We start from the raw sequence: 6,008 nt of genomic DNA, 5'->3' as shown, positions 1-6,008 counted from the left end.
TATAGACACCGGATAGGGTTAGGGTTACAGAGAGTCAGTTACAATGGTAGGAGATCTTGAATATCGCATCGCCAAGCTTGCCTTCCACGCCAAGGAAAGTCCCATCTGGACACGGAACGAAGTCTTCAATCTTGTATCTTCATAGTCCAGGAGTCCGGCTTGAAGGTATAGTCCGGCTATCCGAACACCCCCTAATCCAGGACTCCCTCAGTAGCCCCTGAACCAGGCTTCAATGATGACGAGTCCGGTGCGCAAATTGTCTTCTGCATTGCAAGGCGGGTTCCTCCTCCAAGTCCTTCATAGAAGATCGCAATCACCAAGAGTAGTGCCCGGCTCTGAAAAATAAGTTTCCACATATTGCCATAGAGAGAATAATATTAACACAAATCAAATCTGCTGACATATTCTGCAGCGCGCCATCACACTACAGCCAAGTCCTTTACTCGAATCGTTTTTACTTTCCCACCTCAGCATGTTTTGCGAGGCGGTTTCCTTGGCACATCTTGTCGAAGCAGAGATCGTGTACCCTTTTTACGGGATTCTCATTAATACGGACGTGGGTAACCCAACCGCGCCATTTATCACGGCGCTCGGGAGGAAAGCGAGTTTTACTAGGCCGGTGGGGACGCATAACCGCATCCGCCTATATAAGGGGATAAGGATCCACCCTATTTACCTACGCCTTCTTCCTCCCTTGCCTACCCATCTCTCACGCACCCGAGCTCCAGCGCCCAAGCCCGCACTTCCCACCTCAACCTTCTCCAGCAATGTCCGGAGCGGGAGGCAAATGGATGGTCTCCACCGTTACGGAGGGCAAAATCAAGAAGCTAAGGAAGGCCGGGTATCTGTCCAAGGACATCACGCACCGGCTTCCCGAGGAGGGGCAGCTTATCCCCACCCCAAGGCCCCATGAGAGGGTGGTATTTCTCCTCCACTTCCTCCGCGGACTGGGTTTTCCACTCCACCCATTTGTCCAGGGGCTCATGTTCTACTACGGCCTGGATTTCCACGATCTAGCTCCGAACTTCATCCTCAACATCTTGGTGTTTATCGTCGTGTGTGAGGCCTTTCTCCGCGTCCGCCCCCATTTCGGCCTCTGGCTCAAGACTTTCAACATCAAGCCCAAGGTGGTGAGCGGCAGCCAGGCGGAGTGCGGAGGCGCCATGGCAGGCAAGATGGCCAACGCCCTATGGTTCGAGGGCTCTTTCGTGGAGACCCTAAAGGGATGGAAATCCGGGTGGTTTTATATCACCGAGCCACGCGATCTGGAATGGACCGCGGTCCCAGAGTTCCGATCCGGACCCCCCATGCGGCTTGTGTCCTGGAAAGAGACGGGCCTATCATGGGGCGACGAGGAAGAGGTAGCCGGATTGCAAACATGCATCCGGTCCCTGGTAAACAAGCCAGTCCGGCTAGTTAATATAATCCAGGTTATGCTCGTTCGCCAGATTCTCCCGTGCCAACAACGGGATTTCAATCTGTGGGAGTTCGACCCAGCGCAGCATCAAACCCTCAGCGGGCTCTTCGACACAATGTACGAGGATGCCTGGAAGATGCTATTCAAGGGCGCCGAGGCTCCTGCATCCGCTTCCGAGGACCGCGGATACAGCTTGCAGCGTCACGCTAGCAAGGTATGCCATCTACACCTTTTGCAGGATGTTGAGCTTTTTTCATAGATTACCCGTAATGTCAGACTCGTAACGTGGTGCTGTCGGACTCGTCATCTGATGAGTCCGAGATGCCCTCTTCCCGTGAAAACGAGGAGGAGGAAGAAGAAACCTCTACCCCTCCAGCGGGGGAAGGAAAGAAAAGGAAGGCCGCCCCAGAGGGGGGGCGAAGGGTCCAAGAAGAGGAAAACCCCTCCATCGGACTACGCCCCCGACGCCGACGAGGGCGAAGAGGAGTGGCCGGACAGGGCCAGGCGTCCAGCGAAATCGTAAGTGTTCAGATACCAGAGTAACTCATGATATTTCTTTTGTTGCACAGCTTTCCCTAACGTCGAATATTATAATGCAGCCCGCCCCGGGCCAAACTCAATGAGTCGTCGAGCGGCTCCCTGGATTCATCGGACGTGAACTCTGTTCCGCCCGCTGTCTCTCCCCGCACTGCGGATGACGCCGAAGTGGCATCGCAACGAGCTCCGGGGCAGGAGGAGGTGGTCCTGGAGGAGCCGCAAGGCGACCTCCCGGACCCCAGGAGGGAAGGGGACAAGACCCACCAGGGCTCCAAGTCCGGCTTTAAGCCGGACACCGTGCCGGAATCTTCAACGATTCTGGACCGCGGCAGGCGAACTCCTTCGAGGAGGAGCCAGCCTTCTGAGCCGGCAGCCCCCGTCCAACCGGAGGTGCCGGATAATCTGCTGGAGGTGCTTGAAGGCGCCTCCATCGACGAGGAGCACCGTACTATTATGAGTGCGGTGATCCGGAAGGTTCAGTCCGCCAAGAGCGGGCTGAATGAAGCTTGCGCTAGCCTCCTAACAGGCTTCGAGGTAAGTAAAAATATGTAAAAATATTAGCGCATAGACAGTAGCCCCTGATGCTCTGTTTGGCGTTCGGAAAGAAAAGCCGAATAGAGGATCTATTAAATTTCGCAGGAGTCTAACAATAAAGTGTCAATATGCGTATGCAGGCTTCGCTGCTAGCCACCGCCGCACTGACTGCAGAGGTGGGTACCCTGAAGCAGGGGCTCGAGCGGTCCGAGCAAGAGCTCGGCCATGCCAAGCGGCAGCTCGAGGAGAAAGAAGGTAAGAAATACCTTATAAAAAGGTGCCTATAGAGAGGCGTGATTGCAAAAAATAACAGGATTGTACTGCTTATTGTAGGGGCCACGACTGAGGTGGCGACCCTCAAGCAGGCGCTGTCCGAGGCCGAAAAGAAAACGGCCATGGAGCGCACCGAGCGAGAGAAACTTGGGACTCAGGTCGGCGAGGTGTAGCAAGAGCTTCAGGCTCTCATGAAAAAACATGAGAGTTTGGAGCTTGAGTCAAAGACCCGAGCGTCCGAGCTCGCGACGACCCTTGAGACTGCCAAGTCCGCCAAGGCCGAAGCCCAAAAGGCCCTCCGAGAGTTGGGGGATATGAAGAAGATAGCAGCGGGTAAGGCATTCTTTATGCAAAGCAGAAATATAAAAGTAAACTACTTGTTACTAACCCGAATCCGGAGTTCTCCAGGGGCACTCGCACATCTTCCCCGCAGCGTATCCGATGCCGCCGCATTCTACCGAGCTGAAGAGGGAAACTCGACGGAGAAGGTGTTATGGTCTCAGTATGCTGAGGCCGGACACCCTGTGCCCTTGAGCGACCAGCTGAAACAGCTGGTCGAACTTCACAAGGCGGCCGAACAGGCCATGAAGGGCTTCATAGTTCGGCTGTGGCCCGGAGAGGCCCTGCCTGGGAGCTACTGCGGGCTGGTGCGGCGGCTAGTGGAGGCCTGTCCAAGGCTCGAGGTCATCAAGCGTTCCGTCTGCATCGAAGGTGCCCGTAGGGCCCTTGCCCGTGTAAAGGTGCACTGGGGTAAGCTAGACGGTGAGAAGCTTCTGAAGGACGGGCCGCCGCCGGGGAAGGAGCATCGCAAGCCCGAGAACTACTACAAGGATGTTCTTGTGGGTGCCTGCCTTGTGGCAGATGAATGTACCAAGGATGTATTTTTTTAATAAACTCGCTCGTTTTTATCCTGTGCGCTGAAAACTTGTTCATAGGCACTTAAGCAATGCTTGTTGAACTTAAAATATTATTTTCTGTGCGGCCGTTTATCAAAAATTTGAGAGATGGCCAGTCGTCGGCTTCTGCCCCCATGCCACTAGTGCTGGGGTGTTCGGGGATAAACCTGAGCACTCTTTTTCCCATAGTTGGGTCCTTCGAGGGAGGCGCTCAGCACAGTGAACCAGGCAATCGGACTATAATGCTTGAACACTCTCACTTAGCCATAGAACGTTAATTTTAAATCTCGGCGAAGCCCCTAGTTCAGAAGACCGAGTTCGGGGCGCTATCCACGCCTTGGCTGGGGTTATCCAGCTCCTCTCTCGAAGCGGCATAAGCCTTTAGGGACTCGAAAAACCTCTCGAACAGCGACCGGTCTCTCGCCTCATCATGACAGTCAGTTTTAGCTTTCTCCACTGAGGTGCTTAACCCAGCTCAACCGGGGCACAATCGCAGTGGTTCTCCTAGTGCTACCTTAGCCGATATAGCGGAACGTAAGGCACCAAAACATAGGAGCTGGACAAACCCAACTATTGACCCAAATCATGATTCGGAGCCGATGCATATAGTGCTATAAGTTCGGGGTGCCGCACTTGTGAAAGTGTACGGACTTCTCACGCCATATTGAAGGGTACTGAAGCCCCTGGTGTACTTGCCGTACCACAGTGTACGGGTGCAACATGTCATTGATGAACAAATATATGAAAAAAGTAATGCAAAAAATAGACAAAAATCTAAGCATTGTTTATGGAGAGGCTGTTTATCAAAGCCGAACGATACAAATAGTGCGGTAAGCAAAAGATATTTGGACTATTCAGTATGTCCTGACCAAGGAAAGGCCGCGGAATTTTATTTAAAACAGGTATACCGCTCGTAACAGAGACCACCTGGGGATTCCATAATGCGGCATGGCTTGTCTGCCTCCCTGGATCTTGCATCGTTTGTGCGGCTGTCGAATTGCCGAACAGGTCGTCTGAAGTATGGAGTCCTGAAAGTAAGAAAATAAAAAGAATCCGGCAGCCCCTGGTACGTTTTAAGCCATATTTTGGGCGTGCCTTTATTGTGCCCCTTCCCCTGTGCCCATGGTATTTCAAGGGCGTAGTTATGTACGCAAGGTACTGGTTTTGCTAGGTCGCGAAAGCTGGGGTTGGGGCCGCATTGCTACGCTTGCTCAGAGTGTGCCAGGCGGTCCTGTTGTAGGTTACTTCGTGCGCGCTTGGCAGTGTCTGGCTTTTCAATGGCCGGATTGGGGAGTTGCCGAAGAAGGCTACTTTGTACCTCCGCTGCGAGAGCCGCCGTATGCTCCTCCGTACGGAGGGAGCGTTCGGTGTTTCCGTTCACCGTGATTACTCCTCGAGGGCCTGGCATCTTGAGTTTGAGATATGCGTAGTGCGGCACTGCATTGAATTTTGCGAATGCAGTTCGTCCGAGCAGGGCGTGATAGCCACTGCGAAACGGGACTATATCGAAGATTAACTCTTCGCTTCAGAAATTATCCGGGGATCCGAAGACTACGTCAAGTGTTACTGAGCCTGTACAGTTGGCTTCTACACCTGGTATGACGCCTTTAAAGGTCGTTCTTGTGGGTTTGATCCTTGAGGGATCTATGCCCATTTTCCGCACTATGTCCTGATAAAGCAGGTTCAGGCTACTGTCGCCGTCAATGAGGACTCTTGTGAGGTGAAATCCGTCGATGATTGGGTCGAGAACCAATGCGGCGAAGCTGCCATGACGGATGCTAGTGGGATGGTCCCTTCGATCAAAGGTGATCAGGTAGGAGGACCATGGGTTGAACTTTGGGGCAACTAGCTCCATCGCGTATATGTCCCGCAGCGCATGCTTCCGCTCCCGCTTGGGAATGTGGGTTGCGTATATCATGTTCACCATCCGTACTTGTGGGGGAAAACCCTTCTGTCCATTGTTGTTCGGCGGCTTGGGCTCCTCGTCGTCGCTGTGCAGCCCCTTGTCTCTGTTTTCGGCTCTTAACTTGCCTGCCTGCTTGAACACCAAACAATCCCTGTTAGTGTGATTGGCTGGCTTTTCGGGGGTGCCATGTATCTGGCACAAGCGATCGAGTATTCGGTCCAAACTGGACGGGCCCTGAGTATTCTTTTTGAATGGCTTTTTCCGCTGACAGGATTTATAGCCTCTGAATCCGGCATTGACTGCCGTGTCTTCATTGCTGTCGCTATTAATGCGGCGTTTTTGTTTGTTCCAACGTGTCCTGCCACTTTTGTCCTTGGCATCCGAATTACCATGGTTCTTTGATAAGTTGTTACTGCGAGCTAGCCAGCTATCCTCTCCCGCGCAA

The sequence above is a fragment of the Triticum dicoccoides genome, chromosome 6A, assembly GCF_002162155.2.
Source record: "Triticum dicoccoides isolate Atlit2015 ecotype Zavitan chromosome 6A, WEW_v2.0, whole genome shotgun sequence".
Classification (NCBI taxonomy): domain Eukaryota; kingdom Viridiplantae; phylum Streptophyta; class Magnoliopsida; order Poales; family Poaceae; genus Triticum; species Triticum dicoccoides.
The sequence above is the reverse complement of the archived record's forward strand: the minus strand, read 5'-3'. Positions refer to the sequence as shown.